Genomic DNA, 21,719 nt, shown 5'->3' on the forward strand with positions numbered 1-21,719 from the left:
CCTGGAGCAGTAAAAGGTGCAATAACTCATGTGGAGGAACAGAGTGTTAAAATTGCAAGGGAAGCAGCAGAGGTAGCTGATGCTTATCAGTGCAAGACAAATAGCTTTGACAAGAGTTTTTTCCAGCAATATGTAAATATCAAATGTAGATTATTTGAGTTTTTTGATGAGATAACAGGGAGGGTTGATGTTGTGTGCATGGACTTTCAAAAGACATTTGAGATTCAAAAGAGTGTTGGATAATTACCTGAAGAGTAAAAATTTGCAGGGCTATGGGGAAATAGGACCAGGTGAATTGATCTTGCAATGAGGGGCTGAATGGCCTTCTGTGCTGTAATCATTATTTGATTCTATCCTGACTGCCAGCCTAGGTTTTATGTTCAAGTCTATGGAGCGGGTTTTGAACCCAGAACCTTCTGATTACCAAAGAACTCATGCATCCATATGTCACATGAGTGAGCGGGTGAATGAAAGAAGGGGAAAAAAGTCAGCAAAAAGGAATAAAAGTAATGAAAGCTGGAGTTTAGTTAAAAAAAAAGACAGCCTGACGTTGAATCCTCCTGTCGCTAGGAGGAGACGTGCTGGCTGTCCGTAAAGAATGTGCCTGCGGGTCGGATCTTGTCTGCCTGCGCGCATCCCGTAGGTCCCGCCCCCTGGCTGAGAGCGCAACACCCCCATTCTAACGACAGTCTAATTTATGATAAGCAGATGCTAACGTCACGCAACGGGCTCCGCCCTCCCCGTAGGATAATTCCGGTCGAGGTGGGCGTGACCCGGCTGCAGCATGTCAAATATATGCTAATCATCCGGCACCCGATTGGCGGGCCGTGCTGCCGCACTGAGAATCATGAATGCTAAATAAGGATGGAGGGGCGGGGCCGGCGGAGCCATAGCCGTTAGGCAGCCGGGTATTTTTTTCAATGATTATATCAAGGGGGGGGGGGGGAGGAGGGAAGGGAAGAGCGAAATAGAGAGAAGGGATTAAAAAAAAAGGAAAGAGGCCGGTCGGCCGCAGAGCTTTACAATCCGTCTCCATCCGGAGCCCAGCGCCGCGTTATTTATTTTTTCATTCGTTATCCTGATAGTGTCGGCCCGGAAGAAGGAGCCCGGGTGAGTATTGCGAGCGGATGGTTGCCGGTTGGACGGTTATTTGGAGAGTCTTTTTGAATGTTTGGTGCCGGGGAGGATCCGGCCTGGAGCCGGGCGCCATTTTGTTTGGAGGATGTTTCAGACGGGACCGGCCGGCCGGCCGGCAGCTCGGCCACGGGGCTGGGGTTTGAGTGAGGGGTGGGAAATATTGTTAAACCATCCTTTTCCCCAGGACAGACAGGGAGAGGGAGTGGAGGCTTCCCTCTCTCTCGCTCGCCCCCCTCCTCCTCCATTTACAAGCCTTATCAAGTAACTCTATGCATCTTTATGTCCAGTAGAAAGCATATTTACAACAGGAGGGAGGTCAGAACCCAGTTTCGATTTTAAATCCTGTCTTGATGCGAATTTACAAATAACCCCACTCACGCCTTGACTGAATTTTCTTACTAAATATTCATTCCCCACCTGTTTGTCTTGAGTTCGTGCTTTTTATTCAAGTAGTATTTAATTTTATAACCCTTGGGTAGGAGGGTGATTGTGGGGTTTTTTTTCCTGAATGTGGAAATAGCCAGAATTAGGGGGTTGAGAGAGAGTGTGGTGGTCGTGTCTCTTTTCTGTGTTTCTCTCCATGTCCCTAATGTAGGGGTATAATCCTTCATGTGCTGGGTTATGGATACTGAGACAGTTGGGTTCCTGCTTTTTGTAAACCTGCCCCCCCCCTCCCCCTCTTTTCCCTTTAATGGTTATCTTGATACAGAGAGCAAGGGCTTTTTATTTATCATTTTTTGAAATGGAGAGAAATGTGTAGTGTAGTGGATTTTGGAAAAGGCTAGATGTGAGTGTGTGGTTCGCAACGTTGCTGTGTATATTCGTGTTAAAGCTGCCCTCTCCCAACTCTCTCTTTAATCTAGTTTAGCTTTACCATCCTTGACCCCACACACAGCCCACTTCATGCTGTTTAAGATTTTTATGATCTGATTTAAATTCATTTTGTTAAATTACTTCAATGCAATTTCATGCTCCTGTTGCTGCTCTTAACATTGGTGCACTCTTGCCCCAGCAGAGTAGACTCTCCTTTCTTCCTGTGCACCTGTTTTGTGGAACTTCTCCCAAAATCCCTCTGCCAATGATTTTAACTTTCTTCCCACCTCCCCCCCCCCGCCACAAGTGTCTGCCTTCCAGTAACATATTCTGACCCGTTCATTACACAACGCAATGGAAATAAAAGTTATGATGACCAACCACTACTAGGGGACAATGAGTGCATAATCAATATAAAAATAATACCTATCTCGTGGGTAATAGAAGATCTTTTAAGTACATTTATAATTTTTTTAAAAACTTGCCTTTAGCATTTTTGATGCCCTGGGGATGTTTGAACATGCCTTGCCATTACTTTTGCAGTGTAGTCGCTGTTCGGTTTTGTAGGCAGATGCAAAAGCATGTTTTTGTACAGTATGATTGCACAAGAAGAGGAGGTAAATCACTGGGTTATCCTTATGGCGATGGTGGTGGCAGAATAAACATTGGTCGGGATACCAGGAGAATTGCCCGCTCGTCTTCGTGCCTATAAAAGATCCCCCTGGCACTGTGATCAGGGAGCGAGCAGTTCATTTTAGTATTTCATCTGGAAGATGGCACCCAGCACTCCCTTAGCCCCACACTGAAATGCTGGTGCAGATGATGTGCCCAAGTCCTGGGGCTTGAAGCTGAGAGTTTTTGACTCGAGCAAGAATAACACCACTGAGCTAACAGAAACTTTACCCCTGCTAAAGTAAAAGCCTTGGGAATCCTTCTAGAATGTTCTGTTCAAGAGTGTCTTGAAACCATGGGTATTTATCATACCACAATGTTGAAACTCTCTCCTGTGCTTGCTGTTTTAATGTGGCTCATTTGAAAGGTTAGTAACACTGGCACCGTGTTATATAATACCTGATACACCTACCTTTTTTCCATTTCCTCCCCACCTATGGTGGTTGTACTAATATTTGAAAGAGTTTCTTCCTCGTTGCCATATAACAGGGATTGTGTGACTGAACATGTCAGTGATCAAATAACATACTACAACCTGGCACCTGGGCTTTATAAATCATGTACTAGCTATTAGGCCACACAATATAATAATGACTGAGTGTGTTGTATATTGAATTCTGTTTGTTGTAATGATTCTGGGATTTTAGTGTTTGAATTCGATCTGTTTTACCATTCACCTTGGCAATATCCCCTACAAAAATGATTGGTTGTTCTTTGTAACCTTGGCATTTGATTTAGTGATCGAGCAAGTCAAATTTTAAGTTGTTTGCAGAAACTTTGGAGATTCCAGTCTGTCCATTATAATGTGAAAATAAAAATTCTGCCTTATTATTACTGTTTTATATGCTGTATTCCACCATGCATTTAATAAGTGACATATGTCCGTTAAAACTGCCTGCAAGAGCCTTCATGAGAAGGAGCTTTTGTTAGGCAGATGGAAGGCTTGAATTGTTGACTTCTGTTTAGAGATTAATTTTGGCTAGATTTTCTTAATTCTCTCTGATGGGATCGATTGTGTCTTTTCCTCCCGTGTGTGTTGTATTTCGTACAACTCCTTGGTTGCCTGCCTCATATCCTGGGTTGTGGATGGCTGCAATCGTTATTGTGATGTCACTATAAGCCTTTTATAAGTAGTACTGGCTGGAGACAGGTCCCCAGGGCTCAACACAAACTTCACCAAAGTTGCTTCTTACTCATGTAAGTGAACCCAAAAAGTTTCACTGACTTCGGCTGAGTAAGTAGCTTCTTCAGATCTCACTCATGTATCAAGCCATTGTAGGTAGAAAATGGTGGTGAAGATTGTGTTCTTGGGTAAGAGTTGTGAATTCTTTAATCGTTTCTGATACAACATTTTGACCTAGGTAAGCTTCAGTGCATATTCTTTTTCTTCCTGTGTTCTCGTATCCAGTCATATCATAAGTTGAGCGTCAGTGACTGTCAGGAAATGCATCTTTGGAGGACATTGGCAGAATAATCTCACTTTTGATGTTTGAGGAAAAGGTTGTCTGTTTCATGCATTGCTACAGTCATTATACAATAAATCTTTAACTGTGCTAAACGTAGGTTTTCTTAAAATCCCATTTCATATGAATAATACCCATTGTGTGCAGAACCAGTTTGGCTTTGATTGTCAGATACTGAAATGGAACAGCTGTAATGCAAAAGCAATGATGTTCCCAGTTGTCATTTCTCATCCTCGACTATTGTCACTCAGATGTTGTAGAGGAAGGAAAGAGACTACTTTAATATTTGGCAGACTCTTAAGACCAGAACAAGTATGTCTGAAGATAGACCTGACTGTTTGCAACCTCGGCATCCTATTTGTCTCTTAGCTGAGCTTCCTGCTTGGCCTCCTCTCCGTCGTCAAGACCGCTTAATCTGTAATATTGCCCAGTTCCACCCCTGTCTTTGCTGCTGAAACCCTCATCAGAATGGTCTACTCCAGTGCTGTCATGGTGGCCTGACTACTTGTTCCATGCACTTAACTTGAGCTCGCTCAAAACTCTGTCTGTATCCTTACTCGCACCAAGTTCCATTCCCCCATCGCCCCTAACTGCTCACTGACCTTCATTAGCCTCCAAGTTCAGTCCAGCCACTTTGAATTTAAAATTCTCCTCCTTGTGTCAGGATCTCCCTCTCTCTAACCTCCTACAGTCCTACAACCCTTTGAGGACTGCATTCCTCCAACAACTGAATACCTTTCCACTTTCCTTTGCCCCACCATTGGGCTGTCCCTAAAGCTGTTTAGGCCCCAAGCACTGAAATTCCCTCCATAAGCCTCTCTGCCCTCACTACTCCCCCTCTCTTTTAAAACCCTCCTTAAAATCTATCTATTTGACCCAGTTTTTGGCTGTATAATATCATCTATGGTTTGTTGTCAAATTTTTCTTGATGAGATGTCTTGGGGTGCTTAACTTTGTTACAGCTGATGTATAAATAAAGTTGTGTGTGTGTGCTTAAATCTGGCATTTGGCTATTCCACTCTGCGTTTGCACCACTTGTCTCTGAGCCAGTGACCTTGTCAGATGGCGAGGGATTCGGTGGAGGCTGCAAGCTGAGATCTGTATGGCAAGGATTGATAGTCGCCTTTTACTGTGGCTTCGTTCTAACCAGAACAGCTATTTTATCTGAAAAGTGGGACTCGGCTGAGTCATCAGCTCATTGTGACGTGATCTTGGCATAAGTGCTTGAAGGCACCAATTTTTGTGTGTACCTGGTCTTTGAATCTCTATTTGTTGGTCTTGTATTTCTTATGGCTTGTATTTTCTGTTGTGGAATATCCTCTTGGGGATCCAAGTGTCCAGTGATCATGGTGTTTATTTCTATTCATGTGAAAAGAAATCTGGTGTGTCGTTTTGCTGGTTCCATTATTTCCTCCTTCCCTCCCTTTTGTCCAGAGCACTTTCTCTTCTGAAAGCAAGTAGGAAGAGCTCCGCGTCCAACAACCTGAGCAGCTGGTGAATAAAGACTTTGTCCACATCGCCCGCTCCCCAGGATCAGTTTTAAAATCGGGGAAGAGTTCTGCTTCATAAATAAACTGAATCATGGTGGCATTGCAGATATTAGACTCATGACGCGCCTTCCAGCATGGTAGTCACTGGATAATGAGCGGGAGAAGGGTCCTTTGTCCCTCCCTCCACTCAAAAGATGCTGAAGCAAATCATAGCTGCCCCAACTGGAACACCTGCTGAGTACCATGGTATTCAATGCAATTGTACCTGGAGCCTTCCTTGCTTGCCTCTATCTGCAGTACAGTTACCAAATGAGCCTCAAGAGGGACAGCGTTCTCTGCTTTCTTGCAGGTTCTATCTTAAACAGTTCCTGTTGTACAACTGGAAGGAAAATGACCTGGAAATCTAAAATAATGGAGACTTAAAATTTCAGCTGGGACCCTTTGCCAAAACTCTTGGTATGCATGTTTTGGAGCAATGGCACTCGTTCCATTGGGATCAGTTTAGCATTCTTGTAAAATCATCTTTTTTTAATAACCTGGCAAATGAGAGATGGATTTTCGTCTGAGGTCACTAGTGAGAGTGTGCAGTTATATGAAATTGTAGAAACTGGGGAGTGAGAGTATGTTCTATATTAAGGTGTCCAGCCTTCCTATGGACTGACTCGCCCAGCTGCTGCTTCCTGTTGTGTGTTTATAATTTTAGCTGTGTAGTTAGGGTGATGTTTCTCTGCTGTGCCTAAATACCAGACTATACTTTTCTCCACTAATGTCAGTGAACAGAGGAAGATGTGCCCCAGTGATTTGTCTGGTTGCTAACTGGCATGCTTTTACTGCACCTTTTTTTGCAGTAAGAAATTATTTTGTGAAAGTGGATGTTCTGGAGAAGGATCAATGTGTGTAACAAGCAGTTGTAGGCTCAGGGTTTTATGATTAGAAGGTTATATAGGGGCTAGTTAACTTTTTTCCAGAGTAGTTAGCATATTTTACCATGTGGCTACTGGAGCAGAGATTTAAAACCAAGTTGGATAAGTGTTTGCAAAAGGGATATCAGGGAAGATGGAGGGAAATGGGATTTGAGTTGGCTAATTGCAGTTGGAGATCCAGTGGTAGCATTGCACTGCTTCACTTTAACTTGAATCCTGTGTCCCAGTTTATGATTTGTTTCAAGCTTGTAAACTGGAAGGTGTTTTCTCACGTTCACCAGGGCTGCGAGCTTATAATCACCTGAATGTGTCAAAAGGCTTGAGGCTTTTGCTGACTTTTGGGGATTGCATTCTCAAATTTACCTTTTAGTTAGGCTGTGCAGGTTTATATAGTGACCGAATTAGTCAAGTCAGGGTTCTAAGCAAATGGGATCCTTTCAATTGTGTTGGAAATTTGAAAATTGTAACGCTTTCCTGTTGGTCCTGAAGGCTTTATTCAGCTGCTGTATGGATTCACGAGTAGCAGCAACCCTCTGGCATTTTGCAAGTGGTGAGTTTTGTTTTTTAAAAAAAGGCTTGCATTTATATAGTGCTTTTCACGACCATGGGCTTGCCAATGAAGTACTTTTCAGGTGTATTCACTGTTGTACTGCAGAAAACACAGCAACCAATTTGCGCACAGCAAACTCACACAAGTAGCAAAGTGATAATGACCAGATAATCATCTTTTGATGTTGATTGATGAATAAATATTGATAAGGACACTGATAATCATGCTCTTCTTTGAAAAAACACCATGGGATCTTTTTATGTCAACCCGAGCAGGCAGATGGGGCCTCGATTTAATGTCATCTCTGGAGTGGCGCCTCCGCACTGGAGTGTCACTGGATTTTTGTGCTCAAGCTCTTGAACCCGGAACCGGATTCAGAGGCAAGGGTGCTACCAACTGAGTCACAGCTGGCACTTTGTGAATCTGGGCAGAGACTGCCAGTTGGCAGCGCGAGAGATGTTGCATCCAAACATCAAGCTAAAGACACTGGATAGTGATTAAATGCAGGGACCCTGGGTCTTTTTTCTTTTCTCTTTTTGGCCTTGAGGCAAACTAGCACTGTAGTTGCTGTCTGGCTGCAGTGGTTTAACTCAGCACAGACCAGGGAATGGACTGGGAATCTTCATGGTCTGTGAAGTTTACTTTTGGGAAGGGCATATGTCAGCTAAGCTGACTTGTAATATTGGTGGAATTTCCACTGATGCAGAGATTAGACACAGATGATATTTTGCACAGGAAAAATGCAGCCAGACATGAAGTGCTTTGCAAAAAGAAAATCCAGCCACTTAATTCTGTGTCTGAAGTATGATCTATGGCCAACACAGTAGTACTCACAACCTTTGTGCTTTCTTCTCTTTTGAAGCATTTGAAGATTTAAGGATTAAAAGGGAGGCAGTGTGTTTTGTAAGACGTGATGTTTCCTGATGGCTTGCTGCAGTATTCTTTTTCACGGTATAGTTAAAAGTAATTCTGCAGTTGATTTAAAGGCCCTGTGATGTATATTCCGCCTCTGGCTCACATACCAACTCACTTGTCTTCCTTTGGAAGCAGCTGCTCAGACCAGACAATTGTTTGATTTCTGGTTGGCTTTCAGTTAACTAATCTGAGGTGGGGCAGGACTTGGCAGGACAAGAGATGCTGCAGGTGGGCCTGCATAAACCTTGGGAGATTGCTTTACCTAAATTGAGTTCCTAATTGCTTGTGTGGGTGTGGTGTGGGGTGAGATGGGTTGGACTTGATTGTGATGCCCCATCAGTTAAAATCGGTCTTGTGCTGTTTAGCTCGCACAAAGTTATGAAGAATGACCAGTTAGCTAGGATACTGGAGAGCCTCTGGCACCCTTGGAACTTGTACCCTGGCTTAAGTTGACACCTTCAAGAGAGGCATTGAGAATTAATTTTTGTTTTTAAAGTTGTTGGAGTTGACCTCGAATCATGTACAGTGCATTCCACATGGGGTAACCATGCCCCTAACATAATGGGACACAAAAATGCATTTGTATTTCAGCTAATGGACGTGTGCTCAGGGCCGTTTGTAAACACCTTGCACAAGAATCCTCACGTGTGTGAAGGCACAGCACAATGAACATCTATGTGTTAGCTTTGGAACATATTAACTTGAAACAGCAAACCGACCATTGACCCAGCTAGGATCACTGGCCTTGTGCAGCAAATCAGTATTAAACTGGGATGCCTGCTTGTTTTATCCGGTTGAAACTTGGAGTCGCATAGCAGAGAATGGCTTTTACTGTTGTCTGCTGGCTGACATCAGTGGGTAAATGGACTGCCGGCATCTTGACTTTTTTTTCCAATGACTTATTTTCCTCATATACAGGCAGACAGCTGAAGCTGTGCATTGTGGCATTATCTTTCCACTATCACAGCTATAATTTCTATAGGTGCAAATGGCCAAAAAAAAAACCCTGACCTGGTTTGAATGTTGAGGGTTAAAATCTGGAAGTTAAGTGTTAGGATAGGGCTTGCAATCTGCAGAAGTGATCTGGTGTGATCATTTGGGAAATGGCTTAATCTCTGCTTCATAGATTTGAAGGCACAAGATAAATGCACATTGTTGATTTAGGGGGTCATAGTTAGGGTGTGCTGCGGTGGGAATTAAACAGTGGCCATTTATCCTATGAGCGTTTAATACTGTGCAGTTGCAAGTTTGAACTGAGTGAAGCAAACACGTATCTTGGCCTAACGATAATTTGCTGCACAAGGTCAGTGCCCTTAGCTTCCTATGTTTCGAAGGTAACACATTTCACTCTGCCATGTTCCTGCATGCGCAAAGCTTATAAACTAGGGCTGGTGGCATTGGCTCATCTGCTTTCCTGCCCTCTTCGTGGGTTGCTGCTACCCTCCCATATCCAGCTCTCGCCTTGGAACTGCATCCTTTTCTCCTCCATCACCTCTGCTGTGTGGTTGTCAGCTTAGTGGAGCTGCAGGGAGAGATCCACGGCATAGGCTCAGTTAGAAGGAAAATCAGGATGGATAGTTTTATATTTGGATGCCTTCTGGCTGCTTTAGAGTGGGAAAACCATGGAGGTAGGTGGTCAGTCTCCCTGTACAGCAAGGATAGTGCTGGATCTCTGTGGCAACATGGGGAGAACCCAAAGGAATCACATTGGCCTTTCACAACGCTGTCTTGTGACATTCAGCTGTCTGCCTCTCTCAACCAGAAAGCATCTACAGTACCCCGTCATGTATCCTAAAGAGAGACAGGTTTGGATTTATATATCTACATCCACAACCTCAGGATAGCAGAACGTACTTTACAGCCAATAATGTATATTTTAATTGTAGTGTCTGTTGTGGTTTAGAAACCATTTTGCACAGAACCAAGTTTGTAAAAAAAATTCTTTAATGGGACGTGTGTCTCAGGCAAGGCCAGCATTTTGTTGTCCATCCTTAGTTGCCCTTGATAAGGTGGCATTGAGCTGCATTTTTGAGCTGCATTTGTAGTCAGTCTGGTTTAGGTACATGCACAATGCTGTTAGAAAGGGAGTACAATGTTTTTGAGCAAGCAACAGTGAAAGGATGGGGGATATAGTTCCAAGTCTGTGTGGCTTGCAGGGGAACTTGCAAGTGACGGTGTTCCCATGTGTCTGCCCTTGTCCTTTTTTTAGATGGTAGAGATTGATGGGTTGGAAGGTGCTGCCTTAAGGGGTTTGGTGAGTTTCTGCAGTGCATCTTGTAGATGGTACACACTGCTGCCACTGTGTGTCGGTGGTGAAGGGAGTGAATGTTTGTGGAAGGGGTGCCACTCAAGCTGGCTGTTTTGTCCTGGATGGTGTTGAGCTGCTTGTGTTGTTGGAGTTGCACTCATCCAGGCAAGTGGAAAGTATTCCATCACACTCCTGACTTCCACCTTTGTTAGATGGTGGACAGGCTTTGGGGAGTCAGGAGCTGTTATTTGCCACAGTATTTCCAGCCTCTGACCTGTTCTTGGAGCCACAGTATTTATATGGCTGATCCAGTTCAGTTTCTGGTCAATCATCAAATTCCCACAAATAGCAATGTGACAAATGACCAGATGACCTGTTTTTCAGTCGTGATGTTAGTGAAGGATAAATATTAGCCAAGGCACTGGGGAGAACTCCTCTTCTACTCTGAAATAGTGCCACAGGATGTTTGTGCTCGCCTGAAGGAGCAAGTAGGGCCCCTGTTTAATGTCTCATTTGAAAGATGGCATCTCCCACAGTGTAGCAGTCCCTCAGCACTCCACTAGAATGTCAGCCTAGATTTTGTGCTCAAGTCTCTGGAATGGTACTTGAAATTGTAACTTTCTGACTCCAAGGTGAGGGTACTACATCTGGGCCATGGTTCTGCCAGATGATCTGACTGCTAATTCAGTGTTTGCACTATAGCAGTAGTGTGTGCCATCTACAAGATGCCCTGCAAGAATTCGCCAAGGCTCTGTGGACAGCACCTTCTAAACCCATGACTACTACCATCAAGAAGGGCAAGGGCAGCAGATAGATAGGAACATCACCTCCTGGAAGTTCCCTTCCAAGCCACTCCACCCTGACTTGGAAATGTATCGCCATTCTTTCACTGTCACTGGGTCAAAATCCTGTAACTCCCTCCCTAACAGCACTGTGGGTGTACCTACACCACATGGACGGCAGCGGTTCAAGAAGGCAGCTCACCATCACCTTTTCAAGGGCAAGTAAGGACGGGCAATAAATGTTGGCCCAGCCAGCGAAACCCACACCCCATGAATGAATTAAAAAAAAACTTTGGCAAGGACTTTCCCAAATCATCCTTCAGTTTAGCTGTTTTAATTACATTGATGTCAACTATGGCTCGTAGTCAGAAAGTTGTGGGGCCAAACCCCACTCCAGAATTTTAAGCAGGTAATCCAGGCCTGCCACGTTACTATACGGGGCACCGTTTTCCAGAGGAGGTGTTAAAACTGAGAATCTTCGGGTGGCATAAAACTTGCAAGCGGTGTCATTCGAATAAGAGTTGTGGAATTCATCCAGTGTCCAGGCCAGCATTTATCCCTCAAACTGACATCTCCTCAACTCATCTAATCACTCCTCTCATTGGAACCTAGCCATGCACTCGTTGACTGCTGTAATTGCCTAAAACAGTGACCATACTTCAAATAGTTTGGTGGTTGTCAAGTGCCTTGAGATATGCTGTGGTCCTGAAAGGTGCTCTGTAAATGGAAGTTTGGTCTTTATCTACACCCTCTTTTACGTTTGACTTTGCAGTTTTGTCAATTTACCTTTGCCATTTGCCATCTTGTACATGTGCATTTTGAGGTCCTCTCTTGCCACAACTGAAGTCTTCCCTCAACAAAATCCTGTGACTCTAGAGATCAGCTTCCTAGCTCTTGTGATTTGAATCCAGGATTTGGGTGTTTACCTTACCCCTCTGTTCTCACTGGAATACTGATGTTGAATCACGGAACAAGGATGGGAGTGCCTATAGTTAAAATGAAAAGGAATAATTCTCGTACGCTTTTTTGCATACTTCAGTTTCTTTTTTTTTTAAAAAAAAAGACTTGACTACTTCAGTGCAAGTTCCAGTAGGATCTAACATTTCTGTACCTGCTACTCTGGCCTGTTTACTGTACCTGTGGTCCAGATGAGGGGCATGAATGCGTCTGGCTTTTCCTAACTGGCTCTTGTTCTGTACAGAAGTTAGCTTTCTCTGTTGTCCTTCCTGTGCTGCCTCCTGTTTGCTGGCTGCATAAAATAAGACATCTGTCACTGTGTACCTGGGAGAAATAATCCTATTAAATTTATAAACAATTGGGGATTATGATTAAAATTACTCGTTCCCAAAGTCACTTCATAATCCTGCTGGGGAAAAGAATCACTAGGGCAGGGTTGGCTGACGTACAACAACTTGCAATACCGCCTTTAAATGTAATAAAGCCTCCCAAAGCACTTAAGTGTCAACAGGCAACATTTGCTTCTGCATACATTGCAGTCTGATGTGTGTTATTACAAGTAAGATACCCTCAATATGCAATAATCAGTTCTGTATTTCACAGCTCACCGCCCTCCAACAGTAAAACCTTGGAACCATGTTCACTACCAGCTAAATATTATTTTACAGGAGTCTTGAAGATTGTGCAAGGTTGCAAGACAAATAGTGATTCATTATTTCCACAGAGCTGATAAATGAGAAAAATAAATTTTGAAGGGTATGGGGACTGAACAGGCAAGTAGGGATAAGTCGTCGTAGATTGTGGAGAAAAAGACTGGATCGGGTGAATGATTTGTCTGTGTGATAACATAGTAGAATGTCATGTGATCTCTACGCACCTGTACCAAATTCAAGATGGAACCCTGGCTGGTTCATTGAGAATGCCACTTAGTGATAGCAAAGTTTATTAGTCTTGATCTGAAGCACTATTGCTCTGATTTTTTTTTTCCCCTCTCTTTTTTTGGTTTTCAATCATCACACTATATACAGACTTCCCTCAAACGTGTTTAAAGAATCCATTGTGTCAAGAGAAGCTAGTGGAGCATTTGCATGGCTCTTTTTGCATGACATATTAGTTAAACCCTCCTTGAACATGCTGAAGTATTGTCTGGATTGAATTGCCATGAATAAAGTCTCATGCTTGGTTGATTTTAAAATTGGTGCTAGATTTCATTAGAGGCTTTGAAGAACAGCAACTGCATTTATACGGCATCTTTAAATGTGGTGAAATGTCCCAAAGCAGTTCAATGGAGCGTTAACAAAAAAAAAAATGTTGGCACTGAGCCTTATGAGATATAAGGGGAGGTAACCAAAAATTTGTCCAAGGCAGGTCTCAAGGAGCCTCTTAAAGGAAGAGAGAGGTGGAGAAGTTTAGGGAGAGAATTCCAGGGCTCGGGGCCTAGGTAGATGAAGGCACCATCACCACTGCCGATTGGGGAGAGATTATCAAAAATGCTCAAGGGGCTCAAATTGGAGGAGCACATGCCTTGGAGGGTTGTAGAGCTGGAGGGGGTTACAGTGTAGGAGGGGTGCAGGTCTGGAGGTGATTAGAGATGGGGGAGGAATGAGGCCATGGACTTATTTGAAAACCAGGATGAGAATTTTAAGATTGAGGGATTGCATAACTAATGAAAATGAGATTTCTGCTGTCATGCAGCACTGCTACAAAAAGTACAAGCAGTATGCACTTTATAAGAGGCAGTGTAGGTCAATGCTCATAGGGGTAATGGATGAACAGCACTTGGTGTGAGTAAAGACATGGGCAAACAGAGGTTTGGATGACCTCAGGTTTATGAAGGATAGAAAGTGGGAAGCTGGCTAGGAGTGTATTGGAATAGTCAAGTTTAGACGTATCAGGTGTGGAGTGTGGCAATGTTAGGGAGGTGGAACATGATCTTAGCGATGGTGCAGATGTGTGGTCAGAAGCTTGTCTTCGGTTTAAGTATGTCGCAGAAGTTACGAACAGACTAATACAGCCTCCGAGTTTCTAGGGAGTCAGTGACTAGGGAATGGAATTTGAGGTGTGGACTGAAGATGGCGGATTTGCTTTTCCCAGTATTTAGTTGGAAATTTCTGCTTGTTCAGTACTGGATGTTGAGCAAGCAGTCCGATCATTTAGAAACGATGAATGGATTGAGAGAGATGGTTGTGGTAGGGTGAAGTTGGATGTTGTTTGTGTATATGATTTTGGGTGATGTCACTGGGCAGCATGAGATGAGGAATGGTGGTTGGAGGGGGAGGGGTGTGAAGGACAGATCCTTGGGGGACACCAGAGGTGATGGTGAGAGAGCAGGAAGAGCAATCTTTGGCTATTCTCTACGATTGGATAGACAACGGAACCAAATGAGAGCAATCCCACCCAGCTGGATGAAGGTGGAGAGGTGATTGAAAAGGATGGCATGGTCAACCATGTCAAAGGCTGCAGACAGGTCGAGAAGGATGAGGAGGGATTGTTTTCCTTTGTCACAGTCGCAGTTGCATAGGATGCCATTCGTGACAAAGTTTTTTTGGTACTGTTGCAAGGGCAGAAACCTGATAGGAGAGGTTCAAATGTGGAGTTCCAAAAAGATGGGCACAGATTTGGGAGGCAGCAACACGTTCAAGGACTTTGGAGAGAAAAGGGAGGTTGGAGATGGTTTGCAAGGACATTGGGGTCACAGGTTGATTTTTTTTTTGAGGAGAGGATAAATGATGGCAGATTTGAAGAGGGGAGGAACACCGCCTGAAGAGAGAACCATTAACAATATTGGTTAACATGGGTGCCAGGAGGGGGAATTGGATGGCTAGTAATTTAGTGGGAGAGCAAGAGCTAGGTTTTGTGGACGAGATGAACTGAGAGGGCATGAGTGGAAGCCATGGAAAGATGCAAATTTAGGGCTGGGCAGTGAGGAATCACCAGAACAACAGTGGCTTTTTAATAGTGTCTTTAATTATTGAAAAGCCCCAAGGTGCTTCACAGGAGCATTATAAAACAAAATACAACACTGAGCCACATGAGAAGGTATTGGGTCAGATGACCAAAAACTTGGTCAAAGAGGTAGATTTGAAGAAGTGCCTTGAAGGAGAAAAGGTGGAAAGATGTAAAGGGAATTCCAGAGCTTGGGGACCTAGACAACTGTAGGTACAGCCACCAATGGCGGCAGTCCACAGGAGGCTGGAATTAGAGGATTGTAGACATCTTGGAGATTTGTGGGGTTGGAGGAGATTGTGAAGGAGACCCTGCTTATTCAGCATTTGTAGTGAACAGCGTTCACAATTGGGACTTGTACTTCAGAACTTGTGTTGAACAGGAAAATAGGATAAAGAGAAGAGGAATGGAGAAAATGATTAGTACAAGGGAGTGTCAGTGGAACGATGTAGCAGATGAGCTTGGTCAAATACTGGAAAGAAATGTGAATAGTTGAAGCATGCTGAGGCTAAAGGAAACATGAGAAAATGGAAGAAGTGGAAAACCTAGAAATGCTGTGCAAAAGATGATGCTAGCAAAGTAAAATGCTTCCGGGGTCAACAGTTATTACTTTTCCTTTGTTTTCTACTGCCAAACCCCCAAAGTGCTCGCTCATGCACAAGTGCAATTATTTGGCTGCTGGATGCTCAAAGTCTTTGTTCATGTGGTGAGACTTGGCAGGTTGTTCACCCACTGGAATACATCACAGCTCGTTCTGACCCTGCCCTCGTCGACTGTTCACACACGAACAAGCTTTCAGGTCGGATTTGTTGATCCAGATCAGGATTGATTGGGACTTCTGGCTGATTTTTTTTCTTGTTTTCCAGTTCAGAGGCACCCGTGTCCTGCCCTAACCTGATCAGCTAACTCGGTACAGGAAACAAGTTCACGGTTTTGTTTCAGCTCAGATACGGACCCCGTGGAAGCCAACCACCACCTATGATATCTTAACCGAGTGGCCATTCATCATGCACACCCCTCGGAAGTTAATATTGGCCAGCTAGTTGCAAAGTGATCGTGACAGCCAAGCCTGACTTTTTTTTGTGCCCTTTCCTAATGCCCATGTCCAGAGTCTACAGCAGGAGGTAGCAAATAGAAGTGGAGAAATCTGGCTGATTTTTTTCATCTTCTAAATCGCTGCTTCCCCTGTGATTCTAATGCTAATTATAGCCCTGGTTCAACTCCTGACACATCATAGACTGGGGGCTTGAATGTGGGACCTGGTGTTAGTATGGCTTTGCTCTCCACTGGGCAGTGCACTTCTGTCCAAGTTGTAAAGCAAAAACTCTTATTACTCCTCTTGCTGGGCTAGACTTTAGACTTTGGATAATGTTGTTGACTGGATATTACTGTAACTTGCTTTTTTGTGGCACCTTTATCCCCTTTTTGATGATCTTGTTTATTCCATTATTACACTATTTATTTAGATAGGAGCAGAACCTGCAGCACCTGTGATAGGCTCCATTTTATTTTTTAAAAATTAGCAAATGACATGTGTCAGCCTAGTCAGTTTCTTTTTCAAATATTACTGCTGAAATTGAGCTTCAGATCACACTTGGCCCAAAGGGTTCCCAATGGGTCACTAGTCACAAAAACAGCTCGGTGTAGCTGTATTGCAATTTCTTTCCTTCTGTTTTCAGATGAATATCTAGTTCATGGTTCATGTTAATATTTTTAGAGGTAATGATTAGTTCTGGGAAGATTGTTATGGTAAGGTAACTAAAATGCTGGGCTTTAGAGATTGCTAGACCACCTTCAAGAAAATGGCAGTTCAGAAGGTTACCATGCTTGTTTAGTAGAATCAGAATAGAAGAGATGGAGCCATTAAACAGCAGGTTGGCTTACTTAGCTGAAGAACTGGAGATATGATGCTGAAAGGATATTTTCCTCCTGTAGGAGAGACCAGAACTTGGGGACATGGCCTTAAATGGGAGACCCCTTATTTTTAAAATGAGAAAATGTTTTTTTATCTAGGAGGATCATGAAGGCAGAAGTAGGTAGATTCTTGACTAACAAGGGAATCAAAGGGTAGTGATGTTGAGGCCTCAGTCAGATCAGCCATTATCTTATTGAATGGCAAAGTAGGCTTGAGGGGCTGAATGGCCTACTCCTCCTAGTTCGTATGTGATGTCGACACTGCTTGCAGAGAAGTGCAGTCCAGAAAGATGTTTTGGGAGTTAGAGCTAAACTAATTTAAAATCTCCCAGTGAACCCTGAAAGGCTGCGTTGTCATGAGTTTGGTGGACCTTAAGGTTCTCTGGTTTCAATTTATCTCTGCGTTTGGAGGGAGAGGAGTTAGTTCCAGTGTGGACCTGGTATGGTTTGCAGTTCAGATGTTCTGGGAAGCTTAGAAAACGGTGGAAGGTCACTGGCTTTGTTGGAGGCAGTTGGGGCTCAGCAGCCCAGGGAACCATTTATAGCTCAATGCAACCAGGAGACTCGAGTTTGAAGGAACCCGAGGGCAGTGCCAACTTCTTAAAGCTAGTGGTTTGCCCAAGAATTGAAAGTGCCAGTAATTAAAGGGAATGCAGCTCTGTGAATCCCGTCAAATGCAGTCTCCGGACAAGAGGTGGGCAGTTGTTGAGGCAGTCTGAGTTGTAATGGCTTTGAGGGAATTTGGAGACCAGATCTTTGAAGGTGAAGAGTTGAAATCCCTCATGAGGGAGAGAGTTTTAATGCGATGTTGTGACTCAAAGGGTCACTGATGTCTGGGTGGCCTGCTGAGCAATCCCTGGGATCTGTCTTGGTTGCATCTTCCATTAATATGCAGTGCATGTTTACCACTTATAATTCTGAATGTTAGAGTACAAGATAAATATTGTGGATCGTTTTACTTTGCATGTTTTGGTTTTTCACTTATTTTGACTTTCGGGCAGTAGCCTACCTGTCAGTGGCATAGTAGATTCATCTTTGTTTCTTTTCTTGCCCTATCGCCATTCCTTTAGGCCCTGTAAGACTAACTTTTCTGTCATTCAATCACTGCTGTCTTCCACCCTATCACAGACTGACCTTTTGTCTTTGTCCCACCCACCCCTTCTATTAAATCTCTAATTTTTCGCAGTTCTGTTAAAGGTCACAGATCTGAAATGTTAACTGTTTCTTTCTCCACCGATGCTGCCTGTCCCGCTGAGTATTTCCAGCATTGTTCCTCTTTTATTTCAAACTTGGCATTACCTTGGTTCTGTCCTTTAATAATCCTTATGAAGCTCTGCTACCATGACACTGTTGTACCATTAACAAGCGCACATCACTGTTTCTACTTATCAATCTTGGATAGCCTCAGCTGCGTTCACTTTGCAGTTCTTTTGTAGATGCTAGTTTTGTTTTAACCTGCCATGATAAATGTTTTGAAATCACTCCCCTAGATGTTTGAGTTTACTGTGCACAGCCTTTCTCTGCCAGAGAGTGTGAAGTTGCTGCACGATTCATCTGTAAGTGGATCATTAATGATGGATTGGAGTACTTTAAGATTCGGATAATTGCATAATCCACCAGAGTAAAGCTTGAACTGTTTGTACCGTTATCCAAAACCCAAGTGTTTGTAGCACATTCTCCAACATCCATGCTGTTTTTTAGTGTCTGCTCTTGAGCCTTTTCATTCAGTTTAGTTTTGCATTCACCTCTTCTATAGCCGTTGCTATTATAGCCAACATATTTTGATGATTTTATGTTTGTTGTAACATGAGATACTTAATAGGACTCTATATAATTGGTATCTGGGGGTGTATTATCTCTAGACCAATTTAACATACTGGTATCAGTGCAACCTTGTCTATGGTGCACTGAACCCAAAATGCTTCAACACTGAGTTTGAGTGTTAGCATTTTAAATTACTCCCACTGCTTTATTATAATCAGTGAGAGACCTATAATCACCCATCTTTCACCAGTTTCTCCAGCCTTAACCCGAGTTTGGAAAGGCAAAATCTACAATTGTGCTACCTGATTTCACTGTTCAAGTGAATAAAGTTTTACGTGTCCGTTGCTGGGCTATCTTGAAATCCTGGTGACCAGATGGTTACCACTCAGCAATACTGAGAGATTCATCCTGTTTTTAGAAAGCTTATAAATGTTTGTGAGATTTTATAGCCGTTGTGAGCCTTGATTTGTGGTAGCTGCTTTTTGTCTGGTGTTGGCAATGAATATTCTGACTGATGTTGGTTCAGATTTTCCATCCCATTGATGTGCAATGATAGTTACGCTGAGGCATATGCAATCCCTGTATAATTGCCTAAATGGATGTGGGCTGCAGAATTTGATTGTATTTGATTTTTCTCTCCTCAGGGTATAGATTCTTGAGCACTGGGTAGCCTCTAGAACAATCTTTGAGCCAGGCTGAGCTCTCTGAGCATCATTGATGAACACCATCTCATTTGTTTTTCTGCCTGATGTTAATACACTTAAAACTCCTGTTTTAAATTTCCATTACCAGCTAGTGTGTTCTCTGGAAAATGAGTGCTGTGGAGATACTTGCTGCAGTTGCAGAGTTCAAAAACTCCTGACTTTTGATCTTGGGACTACTCTGATGTGATATAATTTATAAAATAAAAGCAAAATATTGTGGATGCTGGAAATCTAGAACAAAAATACCTAGAAAAACTCAGCAGGTCTGACAGCATCTGCGGAGAGGGATACAGTTGCCGTTTCGAGTCCGTATGACCCTTCATCAGAACTAAAAAATGTAGAAATATAGAGAATTTATGTTGGGATCCTTCTAAACAGCCTGGAAGATCTCAACATATCTTGGCACAATTTAACACGCACCCTCTGTTTAAACTGACATGATCATCACTGTGTATTTTGTGAACTGATTCCCTTGTTGGGCCAATTTACTCTCAACCCATTAACCACTTGCCTTATCAGTCACTAGGAAAACGTGTGCTGCAGCAGAGGCTTCCTCAGTACAGCTTTTTGATTATTTTAATGCCTAATCTTAATAGAAGTAACAGATGGCACTTGTTTGGTGAAGCTTGAATTGTTTATCATAGCCCCAAAGATGAAATTTCCATTACAAGAGCTCAGAACTACACTTCCTTAATATATCCATAAATTGGAACGCCTGATGGCTTGTTTAAGAAGGACACAGAGATGGTACTGAGCTATAACAAGTAATAGAAGCAGACATAGGCCATATGTCTATATTCTGTATGGATCCAGTAAGATTGTGGCTAATATTTGATCTGAATTCCACCACTTTCCTGGCCTATCTCCATATCCCTCAATTCCCTTTAGTATCCAAAAATCTATTTCCATCTTAAATGTGCTCAATGATTGAGCATCTGCAGCCCTTTAAGGATGCACATAAATAAGCACATGGGCAAAGTGCACGAAGTTGGGTCAGAACCATGTACCAGCATGAGTCACTCAGAATTAGGTGGAGAGGAAACCAAATATATATCCACAGTGTTGTTTTTAACCACGATCTCTGTTATTGGGGTGATGTTTTTCATTTGTGTGTGTGTGTGGAAATATTTAATGTAATCATTGGAAGATTACCGGGACTTTAAAATTAATTATTCAAAAATAACACTTCACCATACATATTATATCAGACAGAAATGATGTCATCTGTAGGTTACATTCCTCGATACAAGCCTGGTAGGACATTTTGACAGATCTTTCCACAATGGTAAGGTTCCTGTCAATAAAGGGAACTTTGAATTCAGTGATTCCTTGACATTGTCTGCATAATGCTGTGACATTCTACTTTGCTGTCTCCAATAGATGGCTTCTATTTACAGCCTCCAAATTTATATAGGTATCCTTGGTGTTATTTAAGTTTTCATCTTTTCTGTTTGTTATAATAATACCTGACACCAAGGAAAAGAGCTGCCTAACTCGCCAGTTACAACTTGCAATCCTTCTATCCTTACTGTACTCATCAAACTGCCTGGCACTAACTCACTAAGGCACTGGCAAAATCTAGTGTCAAAAGCAATCCCAATTCAACTGCTGCTTAGCCCTGGCCACATTGCTCCTGAGGACCTGGGACTATGTTGACCCCAAGGGCAGCAATGGGAGCACTGTAGGACTCGTCACCGAGATGCGTGCATGTTCCACAATTGTGTAGCTTTGTAACATTGACCACCTTTGCTTACACAAGGTTGTCACTTGACTGAAGCAACACAAGCTTGTGCTGCAGTTGAGGGGAGGAGAGCATTGTGTGGTGGAGGAACGAGCCACTAATGCAACTTGATAAGTGGCATCTCCGAGGCCAGAATTTTCTTGCTGGGTCTGTGGTGCTGATTTAAATACTTACTGGTTTAAGAGCATCAGGTGCAGGCAGTATGCACCCTCAAGCCTTTGGGCACCATTCAATAAAATCGTGGCTGATTTAGCTCATGTGCACTTTCTTACCATATCCCTTGATTCTATTTGTGTCCAAAAATATGTTGATCTCGGTTTTGAATATACTTGTTAGCTGAGCACCGATAGCTCTGTAGGGGAGAGAATTCCAAGATTCTCAATCCTCTGAATGAAGAAATTTCTCCTTATTTCAGTCCTGAAGGACCAAAGTCTCTGACACTTCATTCCAAACTCTCCAGCCAGGAAAGTTGGCCTCATCATCTACCCTGTCAAACATACTAATGTTTGTTTAAAGGAATTGCCAAATAAAATTGGAAGAAAGTACTGCGGATGCTGGAAATCAGAAATGAAAACAAAATGCTAGAAAAACGCAACAGGTCTGACAGCATCTATGGAGATACTTTGAGTCCAAAATGACTACTCTTCGGAACTGTTTGGGAACAGAAGTTAAAGATACCCATCGTGCTGGTGGCTCTTCC

General features: G+C 43.0%; 1 protein-coding gene across 4 annotated transcripts in view; it reads left to right on the plus strand.

Annotated features, from left to right (window-relative positions):
• Positions 1-948: 948 nt before the first annotated feature.
• LOC144695683 (protein PRRC2A-like) overlaps positions 949-21,719 on the plus strand; it is a 121,105-nt gene continuing 100,334 nt past the window's right edge. For all 4 annotated transcript variants that reach the window (XM_078566620.1, XM_078566624.1, XM_078566621.1 and 1 more), the window contains exon 1: positions 949-1,114. The gene's annotated coding sequence lies outside the window, so the exon portion shown is untranslated. The remainder of the gene's footprint in view (positions 1,115-21,719) is intronic.

The sequence above is a fragment of the Cetorhinus maximus genome, chromosome 21 (genome assembly GCF_964194155.1).
Source record: "Cetorhinus maximus chromosome 21, sCetMax3.hap1.1, whole genome shotgun sequence".
Classification (NCBI taxonomy): domain Eukaryota; kingdom Metazoa; phylum Chordata; class Chondrichthyes; order Lamniformes; family Cetorhinidae; genus Cetorhinus; species Cetorhinus maximus.